Source organism: Spea bombifrons, chromosome 3, assembly GCF_027358695.1.
Source record: "Spea bombifrons isolate aSpeBom1 chromosome 3, aSpeBom1.2.pri, whole genome shotgun sequence".
In the NCBI taxonomy this organism is placed as follows: Eukaryota; Metazoa; Chordata; class Amphibia; order Anura; family Pelobatidae; genus Spea; species Spea bombifrons.
The window spans coordinates 113895765-113910623 of record NC_071089.1 but is presented as its reverse complement, the minus strand read 5'-3'; the positions used below and the strand labels follow the sequence as shown (position 1 = coordinate 113910623).

Here is a 14859-nt window from a genome sequence, read left to right as displayed (position 1 = left end):
TGTATTCATGAGGAAGGCTGCCCTAGGCAAGATCAGTTACCCCAATTACCCCCTTAACATCTTCCTTGCTCAACGTGTTCTTTTTGGCTGTCACATTAAATCATGGCTGTCCACCTCAGGACGTCTTGTAGACCAAGAGAGAGAGAGATACTGAAATGATCTGAAAGTGGAGGTCACGTTTTTCTTGGTGGGTAATAATCTATATATCATTGATGGACCTTCAAAAGGAAGAAGAACAATGCGGTTTATTCACTAAAGGGAGAGCTGGCCGGAGCGTTGTGGTTTTAACTATCCCACTTCACTATTCATTAAGAGGGGACAACGCTGGTAGGTTTCTCCAGCAAGAAGGGCTGAGCTGGCCCTGTATAATGTATAATGTATAATTCGATGGGTTAGGAGACTTTCAAGGTGGATTTTACCCCTTTTAGAGACATGACAGGGGTGGTTTACAGGGTTTTGAGTCCCTGAACCCAACTGCTGGAGAAGAATGCACTGGGACCGCATAAGCACACGCTAACACTGCCTGTGCACACGTATGTAACGGTATACATGCACACGTATGTGACCCTGCACCGGTCACATGGTGACAGACGTCAGCAGTGATGTGAGTGAACGTGCAGCGATTCCCAATATAACTCTGCTTGGATATGATGGTACTCCGATCAGTGACCTCAACCTAAAGCCTCAACAAATTATTTCCTGTTTAGATCTTTTTTTATCTGAAATCATGACAAAAATGCAAGTTAATACCCAAAATACGGTGCGTAAAGATCCTGACAATAATCTATAGTCACATGGTAGGAAGACCAGCATGCTTCCTATCCAAACATGCTGGTTCTGAGCTTAGATAAGGGTATTTTGGCTATTTCTGTACAGGAATGTATAGAATGCTTGATGAACAAAACCTCAAATTGTGAAACCAAACCGCTGTAAATAAATTCAAAGCCATTTGCTTTATTGTTGCTGAAGGTCAGGGGTCAGTGCTTTGTATTAGGAAAAAAAATGGCTGCCCTTCCATGTATTTCCTCCCATTAAGCTCAGCTGCCTTGTGCCTATTTAATAAATATTTAATAAATATCGATTATAGGGGTTTAGAAGAAACATAAAACTATAGCATTATATGGCAGATAAGACCCATTCGGCCCACCTAGTCTGCCTTTTGTCCTGATCCAAAAACTCAAACCTTAACCAGTCCTTGGTCTCGTCTTAGATTCATGACTAAGCTTAAACACAAATAAACTGTTGTGTTCGCACAGACTACATTTCATGATGTCAGCTATCATGGCTGAAGTCAGTGATGTCATAATTTCACGCCCGTGGAGCCGAAGGCATATTTCTCAATAGAGCGGGCTTACGGGCATTTTTGTTCTGGAAAGCCTGTGAATCCAGAAGGATTGTAGAGCGGAATGAATGATAAACGATACTAATTCATGCATGTTAACAATGATTTCATAGTGTAAGCCAAGCCCATTGTCTGTCAGGTTAAGGGCTCATGGTCTACGTGCGCCCTGAGGACAACTCAGAAACGATTTCAATGCATGTGAACTCATGTTCTTTTCAAGTGAAAGGACAATAGACACTTAGATACAACTTTACACACACACACACACACATATATATATATATATATATATATATATATATATATATATGTATTAACCCAGTGATTGAAACAGAAGCAGGTAGATAAGGACCTTCCTCTCGTGAGACTATCAGATCGGCCTCTTGGCCTGTGGTTTTGTGACCGATTTCCTAAATATATCGCAGTAGCCGACTTTGTTTCCAGTGATACAGTAAATGTCTATTCCTTCTACAAAACCAGTTTTTCTTCTAACTCTAAAATATGATATAGGTTTGCCAGTACCTGGAAATCTATTTTGAAGGTCCTGGATACTTGCCCGCTAGGCTCTTAAACTTCTTGTGCATAAGAAGAACCAGTGCAGTTTACAATAAAAAAATAATGTAAGCTTGTGTTAGATATCTGTTATCCACGCACTGAAGAAACGTAGCAAACGTCTCGGCAGATGAAAATAACAGATATTTCGGAGCACAGTCACACCAGGACACATGTTTAGGCCAAACTAGATGGTCGATTCGGTGTCAAAATTTTGCTTCTAACCTTACCTTATAATGGAGCTATGGAATCTGCTTACACTATATATACATGTATACTGTATAACAAATATATATATACATATATAGTGCAAGCAGATTCCATAGCTCATGGGGGAGGTAATAATTAACAATGATGTTAAAATTGACAAGAGAGTCCTGCCCTTGTGAGCTTACAATCTATTAGGAGGTTGAGGGGAAATCAAAAGTCCAATCAAAGAGACTGTCTGCTATGTGAATAGCCTAAAATACAACAAAAAGGTGAAGATATATCATTTACAACATTATAATAGCAGGAATTACATTTAAGGACATCCCAGTGCCTAGCCAAGCCAAACATATATTGATTAAACTGCCGACCAGTTTCGCTTATGCCTCTGCTTCCGCCTCCTTCTTGTTCTCCATCTTCTCTCTTCTATCTTTTCTCTTTTATCTTTTATTTTCTCTGTCCTATCTTCTATCTTTGTTCGCATCTCTGGGGACATAACCTGGCGCGAAGTTCCTTGCACTTCCGGTGACGTCCTATCGCCCGGTCATCTCAGTAAACTCCGTGATTTTGGCAGAAGCTTGCACCAGGTTATGTCCGTGGAGATGTGGACGAAGATAGAAGACATAAGATAGAAGAGAATGTGGGAATGTGGAAGCAGAAGTGGAAGCAGAAGTAGGGAAACATTGAGAGAGCGTGAGAGAGAGGGACTCTGGCCTAGTTTTCGTGGCTAGGTACGAACTGCCAAATTTGGCAAAAGTCGTTAAATTTACAATTTGTACAAGTCCAAATTCACAAGCCTAATTAAAAAGGAACACATGATTTACTAACCAATTACCCCAGTAGGTACCGGGAGAATCGCCTTTGCCTAATAACCAGTCCCAATCATTAGCTTGTCGGCACGTGTAAGTCACCATTCAGAGGCAATAGACTTCTAAACAATGGGGAACTTCATTTTTTTAGGTAAATCAATGTTTATTATTAGAATTTCAGCTAAACGGGATACAAAAAGGAAAAAAAGGGGAGGGAAGCCCAAACAATGGAAAGGAAGGTAATAAACCCCAGAGCACAATTTTTCCACCAACAGAGGATGAGGTCATGTATGGCGCTAAACGAAATAAAGAGGATCAATCAGGAGAGCACCCGCCATCAGAGGTAGGAAACAATTACCACAAAGGGGAACTTCAACGGCCAGGTTCAGAACCAAAGAGGGGCCGCCACTCCAGAAAGGGTTTTTTTATTTTTTATTTTATTTTTTATTCCAACCAAAGCTTTTTTTTTTATTTTTTTATTAATGTGCTGGGAAAATTAACCTTGAATCAAAGTAAAGACAGCAGGTGTAACTACGTGAGGACCCTGACCTTTTGGGGATGAAGATTCAGCAGAGTCCAGATGACTTAGGTTATGAAGGTTATGGTTCTACCAGAGGAGAAGCCAACTTTAAAAGAACCCTGAACTAAGCTGAAAGGTTGATGAGCTGCTGAACAGGTGCAGAAGATAGAGAGGTCAACTTAACCCTAAGAACTGGGTTTCTCCTCTAGACGGACTCTATTTATACATGCGCAGGACATTACTACTCACCACGGTGTGACCTCAGTGCAGCTGTGAGGACAGATCCCCTACATCAGGAGTAGAAGACCATTAGAGAGGGACTGTCACCCTTACAAAACCATTTTTAAACAAAGAAATATGGCGGTGGGCAGGGGTACATTAACTGGGCTGCCACAAATTGAAGATTTTGTGCAAATACCTAAACCTTTAAAATATGTATTACTAGAATTCCACATTCTAAATGGCATTCTAGAGTAACGAGGAGTTAAGGCTCTTGGTTAAGCTCCACTTGCAAAGCACAAATGATTTACTCGACAGTACTAAAGCTTGGTACACAAGTATAAATCGTTTTGGGCCGATATCCAACGGATCAATCAATGGATGAATCATGATGAGTGTTTGGAACCTTCAAAAACTTGGAAATGAAAATCAGACCACGCTGGCCAACACTCTATACCCATTCAATTGTAAAATGTTACGTGTCGCCGAATACAACAGTGCCAAGTACAGCAAGGGCAGAGTGAAAGCCAGGTGCGACCCAGCGATGGGCATCATGGGTCCCGACCCCAAGTTTAAAAAGCCCCGCTCTGTGTTACACAAGATTTACGCGCATAGTTCTTTTCATGGTGGCGTCCCTTTAAAGTTAGATGATCTTATTTTCCAATACACTGAACAGCTTTGATTGTTAATTTACATTATAACTTCCCGCTGTAATGACAGGATGGCGGGCGACAGGTATATGCAGTTATTCAATAGCTATATTTAAGTTTTCATTTCCTCCTTGCTTCTTCTAATTGTCTGTAAATTTAAGTTGAAGCTAACCATGCATAAAATAGGGGAACAGTATAGCCCCGATTAGCCCCTATAATGCTCTAGTTTTATTTTAATTTTTTAAAGAATTTTGCCTTTCTTGTAGATTTACAAGCTCATTTTGCATGAATGACCTCGCCTTACACCAGTCTAAATGTAAATATTATAATATGTATAAAAAAATTTACATTAATTTTTATATTATATATATATTAATTTTTATATTATATATATATATATATATATATTAATTTTTATATTATATATATATATATTCATTTTTATATTATATATATATATTCATTTTTATATTACTTTTTATATTATATATATATGAATTTTTATATCACTTTTTATATTATATATATTAATATTATATACTAATTGATCTAGTTATCTGTGGACAGAATTTTTTTTGGAACTATACCAAAAACTTTGACATGTTGGCAAATTTCCACTAGAGCGAAAGTTAGTAAGATCTGATAAGTTCTCCTTAGAGCCTTTCTAGCTTACTTCGTGGATCTTGTGGTTGTGAAGTGAAGGGTAATAGTGTGTGTTCCGGCAGCGATATTGAGCTTAAAAGGCTGTGGTTTCCATAACCACACACAATGACTGCTATAAAGGAGATAATGAACTTGTAAATCACTTTTACCTCTGCGTCAGGACATGACTTGGGCAGAATGGCTAATCGAGTGCAGTATATAATGCTAAGTGGCATGTTAAATAAAGGCTAGCACCAAAATCACGCTTATATGTGAATCACAGGAGACAGTGTCATGAATCGGACAATTAATCAACATGAAAAGGTTCTCCAGAATAAAATATAAACTAGGAAATTCCAATAATAGTATTATTATTATTATTATTATCTTTTATTTATATAGCGCCAACAATTTACGCAGCGCTTTATACAATACATATATATAAACAAGGACAAGACAAGAATTGACAGACTAAGACAAACCGATACATTAAGTGGAGAATAATAGCGAATAATAGTATTATATTTATTATATATTATGTGTGTATCTAATATTTTACTATATTAAGAAATTGTAGCACTGGATATAATGTTACTCAGGGTTCCGAATCATAATAAAGGTAGCTGGAATCAAATTGTAGTACTAGTGATCAGGATACAATAACACCAGTAATCACGGGTTTATTATATCGCTGGTAATTTAGATCAAATTATATCACAAATAATTGGTATTTAGTTATTATTGTTATTTATTGTTATTAGGGACAATCGTGCTGATTTTGTGATGTGATGGAGACCCACAACGTAAGAGATCTCCAGGAGCTTTGTATTAAAAAGTGATTCTGGTACAAAGTTTGAAAATGAGAAGTATCGCCGTAGCAACCAATGGAATGTCCCTGCTGATTGGACTATTCAGCAGGTTGCTATGGTGACAGGACACTATTTCAAGGTTTCTGACAGAATAGTTTATTTTTATGTAACCCCCTATATCTGCTTTCTATCTCCATAACAGAAGATGGTTTAGTACAACTGCATCTCCGAAAAAGCAATAAGCAGATGTTAGAACAAGACGCCATAGCCTAAAAGTAGAAGGTTCAGAGGCTTAAATGTGATGTAAGGAAGTTTTACTTTACTGGGAGGGTGGTGGATAAATGAAACCACCTCCCAGCAGAAGTGGTAGAGGTTTATACGGTGAGGGAACGCAGACACGCATGGGATGGGCATACGGCTCCTGAATCTAAGACGAGACCAACGACTGATTAAGGGCTGAGTCTTTGCGGCTGGTCTCTGCCAGCAAATTCTATGTGTCTATTAAATATGATTCAAAATGTAGTATTTCAGCTTAAAACAGCTGTACTGTAATAATTCTCTGTTGCTGGATGTATGACCCCAGACATTTCTGAACGGGACTTTCCAACTCGATGCATCACATATTCTAAGACTACACATCTGGTCGTCTGCAACAGTAACGCTATTTTCTGCCACACGTATTTTAAAAACCCTTTATTGGCTAATCATTAACTCCATTGAATTCTACACCTGGCAGGGAAGTTTGTTATAAATAATACAGCAGGCAGGCCTGCATTACTGTACAGATATATGTCATTGGCTACCTCCGGGGCGAAAAGTGTTGACAAGATGTAACATTTAAATGGAAACTTAAAACGCGAGGAGGAAAGACGCGCCAACTGCACCATCGCAACTAAAAACTCAGCTGGTGGAAGGTTACTGGGTCATTCTCTAAAAGGAACAACAACAGGTGAATACACACACACACATATATATTTATAAATACATATATATATACACACACACACATATATATAAATACACACACACACGCACATATATATATACACACACACACACACACATATATTTATAAATACACACACACATATATATATATATACACACACACACATATATTTATAAATACACACACACACACACATATATATACACGGTATAAATCTACACTACCGTTCAAAGGTTTGGGGTCACATAACAGTTTCTATAGACAACAAGGACATTTCTGGCTGTAACATAATTGCAAAAGGGTTTCTAACGATTAATTAGCCTTTTTTAAACTTAAACTTGAATTAGACAAAACGTGCCATTGGAACACAGGAGTGATGGGAGTGATAAAGGAGTGATGGGAGTGATGGGAGTGGTCACCAAATACTGATTTGATTTGGATTTTTCTGTTGATTTACTAAAATAAACTATTAACATGTCTCTTTTTGAAAGCATTCTTATTTTACGGCATTTTTTCACACCTGCCTAAAACTTTTGCACAGTACTGTATAGGTCAGTAAGGCCACTAAGTATAGGCAAGTAAGATTATCTCTCAGATCCTAGCCGTCTTAAAATGATGCTGTCAGAGTTGGTTGTACGGATGTAAAACCATGGAGGTGATCCTTACCGGGAATTCTGTGCCTACAAAAGATATTAAATCAGCTGCAAAGGGCATTATAAATATAGATAAATCCGGTACCCATGACGGATTCCTAAAATACATAAGATAGTCAGTCCCAACTCCGGGATCTATTCACTAAAGTGAGGGTTGTGGCTTCAGCTCCTTCACTTCATTTTACATTCTGAAGGGACAACCCTAGAGAGCTTCTGCAGCAGGCAGAGCTTGGTTGGCCCTGTATAATGTATGGTTAAATGAATGAGACTTATTATTATTATTGTCTTTTATTTATATAGCGCCAACAATTTACGCAGCGCTCCTTTACAGTCTCCTCATCCATTGATTTATGCATTATACAGGGCCAGTGGGAGAAACCTGCCGGCGTTGGACGTTCATGATGAACAGTGAAGCGAGGGAGTTGAAAGCACAGCTCTCCTACAAACTCTCCCTTTAGTTAATAACCGCCTTTGTTTATATGACCTGTGTGAAAGAAGCATTTTTTTTAAAAGAGAGGAAATTTGGCTTATATATTCCAGAAAAACATATTTTTTCTACAAAAGTTGATAAATAGAAGACCCGGATGTTGGCATTCAGCGTAATATAGAGGGTACCAAGTACAACGTACGATCAGACAACTTCAACGTTAACACATATAGCGGCCGAAATAAAACAAATACAAAGTCATTAAGCTTTAAGACAAAAGGTCCTCATGAAGAAAAGATTCCGTTTCCCAAAGGCACTTCTCTTGATCAACTGAACTTCTAATGTTCTCGTTGATGGATAAGCCTGAAAAAAGGAACAGAAGAGCCCAGCTCCGTATTCTTGGCGCTGCTGGATATTTGCGGAAATGAATCTTTAATTGGAACAGATCACCCTCGTTTTGAACGATCGCTACAGGCAAAAATAAATAATAATAATGGTAACGTTCCGTGCTATTTTGTCCGAGACACTAATTTAATTTTTTTTTTTTGTTGTTAAAGGTAATGGAGATGTTACAAGACAAACTCTCAATAATAAGGTTTTCATGCGCAGGCAGCGCTTATTCGGAGGTTGTGACATTATACTGGATCAACATGAAGGCTCGTCTTAGCAATGTGATGCGTAAGCTTTTTGAAATCGCAGACATCTGCAGTTCAGCTTTGAAGGAATAAATCCTCTGGATGTTTATTTCTAGTCTATAAACGTTTTCACAGAGGTCCGTCAAAAGAGACATTTTTGTATTGCGGCTTTTATTGTAAATGACTTACATAATCCTACATATCCAGTATTTAACCCCTTAATGACAAAGCCCGTACATGTACGGGCTCAAAATGCATTGTTTTCAATGGGTTTAGGGACCGCCCATTGTCCTTAAGGGGTTAAAAAGTGACATGATCCAATACATCCGAGATGTAAAAGGATACAGGCGGCCTGTTTACTGCAACGTAGGTTTAATTGTTCTACATATTCATGATGATGTAAAAAAAAAAGTGAGTTGGGGTCATTCCCGTCGCAAGCTGCATTTGGTTTCGTGGATGATCAGGGGGTTTAGGGCGTACAGTCTGATATAAACTGGATATAAAATTTACTGATCCAGTCTGCCCATTCTTTCTGCTTTGAGACTGTGTCTTATATTCAGGAAAGACTTATAATTATTATTAATAATAATAACAACAATAATAATATTATTATTATTATTATTTTAATAAAATTAATTATTGACTTGCCTTGAACTGGCCTATTCAGGGTTTCAAACAGACTGGAAGAGAGACCCACTAATCACGTCGAAGATCTGGCTAGATATGAAGTCAGTGTCGCGTGTGCACAACCACCATAGAGGCGCCAAAGAAATCATTCTGAGATCCCCAACCACTAACTCGCAAAGTCTGGTGGCTAAGCTAGTGTTGTCTTCTTTCGTTGAGCATCTACTCGATGGGTCCATTGGTGAACCTGACAGCGGATGGTGGCATGGTGGTGTATATTTTATTACACGGGGCAGTATTCTGGATAGGGAGCCCTGAGGAAAGGGTCTGGTTAGCACTGGGTGGGATATGTTTTGTGCATATGAGCATTTTTGGAGTGCGTGGACCCACCGGCCCAGTGTTCCCGATGGCCGGTCGGGCCTGTAGAGCGCCAACAGATGCCATAAGCGCTCTTACATTAGGGAAGATTATAAGACTAATAATAACATTATAATTGACAATATAGAAACATTAAATAATAACATGAACATTTGTTAAAGCATTCCAGCCTACGTTCATGTTAAATGCATATTGGAGTCCATTCTGTATTGACCCCAATGCATTCCCATCCCATGCATGGTGAGCTTCCCTCACTGCTGGGAGGCCATTCCACTTATCTATCACCCTCTTTATACCTTTGTGCTCATGAAAAGTACTCTTCATTCTATGGTGTATTCTACCGGATTCCACGCAAAACATTCCGAATTCTATTTAACTCTATGTTTAAAGTATCCATTTAAACCGGCTAAACGTCCTTCTAAGCTACAGTTTAACAAAATACAGCGAGAATGATTTCAGACAGCGCAGGGAACTGGTTTTAATCAGATCCTCGGTTTTCCAAAGATCCTAATTCTAACAGACAATTCATAAAGCGTAGATAAAATGAGAAGAGACAATGGAGGGATACAAATGTCCGTTTCAGGCAACATTCCCCGGTTCCCGTGTCTTAGTAGTAAGCGCAGTGACAGGATGACAGGCCTATTCTGAACGGGTTTGGCAGTGATCGCTAAATTCAATATTAACCTATTGTTCTACAGAGTTCTATTGCTTCCTATCAAACCCGTCTGAGTTACCCCATTGGGGGCGAAATGCAGAGGGGGCGGCAGGCTGGAGGTCTGCGGCTTCTCCAGTGCTTCATTATTGAACCACCAAAGCCCACCTCCTTCCATTAGTTAAATTATGAATTCTTTGTTCTGCCGCCCATCTATGACATCACTTTACGAGAGCGTATGCTGATTTATTCTGCTGTGCATGTTCTTTACGATTAGGAATTACGATGTCATGATGTCAACAAATGATGTAACAATAAATGAATATGTCTTTCTAAATTTCCAGCCCTGGGTTACCATACACTTGTCTTCAGGGCTGTCCATTTTGGTCTTCTTATGGCCACAAAGTTTTAGGAATAACATGTTAATAAGAAGTTTATCGTGGGGATGTGTTGCCCTAAAAGATACGAGACGGTGCACGAAGTCTGTTATTGGGCAAGATGTATCATTGTAGATTATACTGTAAATAAAACCAGATTTTCCCTTAATCCAGTGCCCAGGTTACCGGTGGCTTCTGATCACTCATTCTTTTCAGGTAAGGGTCGGGGTGGAATATTTGTCCCCCTTTTACAGAGTCCCATAGAAATTAAAAGGATACTATAGACATCATATGCATGTTAATGTATAGTATAGCCAGAGCTACAGACTATGCAGACTACAAAACATACACCTGCCCTTCAAAATGACATCAAAACTATTTATGGATCAGAAAAAGAAATGAAAACAGTCAAAAAAAAAAGAAAAATGTTTGTACAAGGGATTTCTGACATTTGCGGGGATCCTGGCATAGAAGAAGCTAAGTGGCACTGACATCTCTGAAATTCTGCAGCCTGGTTGGTCTTTTAGACGTCATGACCTAGATTTACATAGGAAAATATCGGCCAACCAAGCGAAAAAATAAAGTGAAGGAATGATGGTGTAAAAAACGCAGGAATAAGTCTATGGCGATAGTGATGAACTCAGGTGTCATTATCTTTGTGGGCTTTAAAGGAAAGAGGGCATTCTAAAAGTCAATATAAAAATATAAACTGAAAAGATGAGCAAAAATGAAAACGCTTAAAATATGAGAAAATGTAAATAGAGACATTTCCGGTCTAGATAGAAAACTAGCAAACGCTCAGTTATATTTTCAGATACATGGATTCTACATTAAATAACCAAGTTCAGTACATATCTATAAAGAATAAAGAATAGAATCGTCTGCCCTTTACTCAAGAAGCCAAGTGACAGAGAATCACATAACTGAAAAACAGAAGCATTGATATAATTGCTGCACTCTTGTTGTGGCATCTAGAACAATGGTTTAGAACACATCTAGAATCCAGGTGATGGACATTGACAATATGTAGAAAAGAGTATAAAGTGGCAGCCCTGGTCATCATATATATAATGCAACCGTAATACTAGAAAGATACAAGACCCATTATATCTGAATAACTTATGTTTAATTTAGCATTACTGCATTTTTCAAGTAAAATTCCATGTTTTAAGGTAAGATACTTCTAAGCAGGGATGGACCGTAGGATAGGCTATTAAGCGGCTGTTCCTTCAAACCTTTTTGTCCGTGAAAGCATTGGCTGATGGGGTCAACAGGATACACAGAACCTGTGCATATAATAATAATAATAATAATAATAATAATAAATACAAGCAAGAAATGAAGCCACATAATTTCAGACTGCTCTTCAGCGCCATCTACTGGTCACAGTAATACATTTTACCCAAAATAGAGTCAAAATTGATTTTTGGCCAGCTTTGAAAAAGATGAAAAAGCTTTGGAGATCTCAGAGGTCTCTTCTTCAGAAAGAATTGTTATTATATAGAAATATACTTTGTTTCTTATCCAAAACCGTAATTTAGAAATATTTTTTAATTCTGTTATATTTTCCATGTGCTTGGGATTCTAGGTACTTTTCATAGAATGGGTCCCTATTTTTCTTTGTTTGATGGAGATTAGTTGAAAACTGACACTGCATCATTTAATAAAAAAATTTTAAATTACATTTTTTCAATACTTGCAATATATCAGGACTAGGAGCTGAGAGGGCCACATCCCCAAATGGATTACATTTCAGCCCTGAGTCTCTAAAATAAATGTAACCTTATGCAGAACACTAACAACTGACGCAATGCATGTTATTAATATTTTGGGAGTATTGTTGGGTTGTAGAAGCCCCCCATCGCTACAGCAGCGGCTGGTTACAACTCCCATCACTCAGCTGGTGCTGCAAGCTTTGGAATTGTAGCCCGCAATAGGAGTAGCTCTCCCGCGAAAGAGCATTTGAACACCACAAGTTAAATATTTTGTGCCCCTCGATCATGGGGGAAAATACAAAAAAGACAAAAAAAAAAGTATTTTTTCAGTATTTTTTCCCCTCCAAGAATAATTTTCCTAGAGAAAATGTAGCTAAATGTTCGTAAAAAAAAAAAGAGTTCCTCTTAACTAAACCAGCAACCCTACAACCGGCACGTTGAAGATCCTCAGACCTCAGGGCAATATGGTTCCAGGGCAAAGCTGCGCTAATCGTTGGGCTTTGGGGGTAATAATAATTCCACGTACTGCTACAGGTCGCATGAAGGAAGACCGTCTGGCTAAGCTGGAGCTGAGACACCTACAAATGCTTCCTTCCTTCCTGGCTTCAGGTCTTTGGCCATGTCCAGAAGATCAGTCCAAATGACCTCGGTAAGTCTGAAGGAGAGCCTGCCTCAGCATGAAATGAAATCCACCAGCTATATATACCGTCAATTAGAACGTGGTAGGGTTGGTTAGAACCGTCCACATTCTAGAGAGAACAGGGAATTAGTACAGAAAGTCGTGATACTTAATACTTCCCACAATGTCAGCTTTTTAAGTCAATCTGAGACCGCCTGATTGGGTGGCCGTGTAGGCCACGGGGCCTCCAGTCTATACAATCCTTCTCACATGTCAACGTGATGCATAACAAAACGAATAAAGTTATAGTAGAGCGCTGCGGAATATGATGGCGCTATATAAATCGCTAAATAATCATAACTTCCGGAAAGTCGGAACAGATGTTTGTTTTTTTTTTTGCCCGTGTGTGTGTGAACCTTGCAGAAAACACACGGCCCAGACACATGCGTGTTTACATGAACATGATCCAGTTACTTAAACAGCGCAGACAATGCTGCCTATTCAATCAGCTTCATATCATCTGTCCGCTCCACGGCTGGGGCTGTTTCGTGTCAACGCTGAAAAGTGACACAAAAGCGGCTTCATCCGGAGTTAGAGCTCGGGCGATGTATGTTACTGCGCGATGTGCGCTGCCCCGGGAAAAAAAGGCTGAAGCAATAAAATATTTTTTAAAATAATTGTAATAATTAGGCTTGCGGGGCTTCCTTTTCCGTCACCATCATTTACCGATCTCAGGCCCGGACTGGCCATCCAGGCCATTGGCCGACAGAGCCACAGACTCATCCGATCCGCCGCTGGCGGCACGCTACGTGACCATTAAAAGTGTGCAGCCGCGCATGCCCAGCCGCGACTACGCCATCCGGCAGCCGCTGGCCTTAAAGTGCCAGGACCGTCTCATTATACCCAGTCCGGCCCTGGCCCATCTTATGCAGTTTTGCTTTCACGAGATATGCAGGGCATGTACACGACACCCAGTAATGGAATTCACCAGGACACATGTTCTATACGCTCCCTACCAGTATAGAGGAGAACAACATACCTGACCCCTTCATATACTACTCTATTTTAATCTTTCTGTCTACCCATTGTACAGCGCTACGGAATTTGATGGCGCTATATAAAACAATAAATAAGAATAATAATCATACCTGAACATCCCAGTTTTTTTGTTGCTGTAATCACAGCGGAAATCCCTGCTTGAATACAGGTGACTTAATTCAGAATACTCTTACCTTCTGACATGTCATGGTTTTAACGAGGACTGTTATGAGAACCAGTTGGGGGGCACGATTGCCAAACCAAACGTGTCATGACAGTAGGATCTTCCCGAAGAACTATTGAAGGATTGCTATTAAAGAGTCCCAGGGTCGGTTTATTTTGAAGGCTCTCAGGTATGCTGGTCTCGAAACCACAGTTACATGCGCCCACACATCCCTTTATAAGCTTTTCTTCAGCCATTTCTTTTGTATGTTAAAAAACTTTTGTCCAATCCACGTAGCGAGGATTCAGTCCTTAAACTCCATTTACTGATGGGCTAAAAAGGTTGATGGAGATCAAGGATCCGGGTGGAAGAGGACAGGGCACGGCAAGCTGAGCTGATATTGCTTCATTTCTAGGGAAAAAAGGGCTTTCAGGCCAGGTTTCGTTCATGATCTGCCCCCCAGCCCCATCCTTGAGTTGATTTTGCCCCGTGAACCCCTTTTTTTACGATTTATCACAAAAACGTACAGAAAAGCACACAATTAAGCCCATTTAATATTAAACTACTTTATCATTATGGAACCTTCGATGTGTGGCAGAGTTCAGCCTCAAGGGTGCAGAAGAAGAGTCTTTGGCTGGAATGTCTCCGAGTCAGTTCTTCTAGAGGTGGTCCTTCATAAAAGGAAGAACATTTTTATGGTCTCCTTAACCTGAATGTACTTGCTTTTTTTCCATCCATCATCTCCTAGAGACTGATAATTTAGTAACGATAAGAAGACGACTGCCGGCATATTCCGCCCGACACACACAGTCCACATCTGTCTCCACTTGGCACACCTTCAGATCCTCAATAATTCCTCTCTGGAATGCGTGCTTCATA

General features: G+C 39.4%; 1 protein-coding gene and 1 long non-coding RNA gene across 2 annotated transcripts in view; one reads left to right on the top strand and one right to left on the bottom strand.

The window, feature by feature from the left end:
- Positions 1–14859, bottom strand: part of EVA1A (eva-1 homolog A, regulator of programmed cell death) — a 118659-nt gene that overhangs the window by 48970 nt on the left and 54830 nt on the right. The gene's annotated exons all lie outside the window — the stretch shown is intronic.
- LOC128483703 (uncharacterized) lies at positions 6566–8562 on the top strand. The gene is made up of 2 exons (XR_008351094.1): positions 6566–6699; positions 8337–8562. It is a non-coding gene; the product is annotated as an uncharacterized LOC128483703 (long non-coding RNA).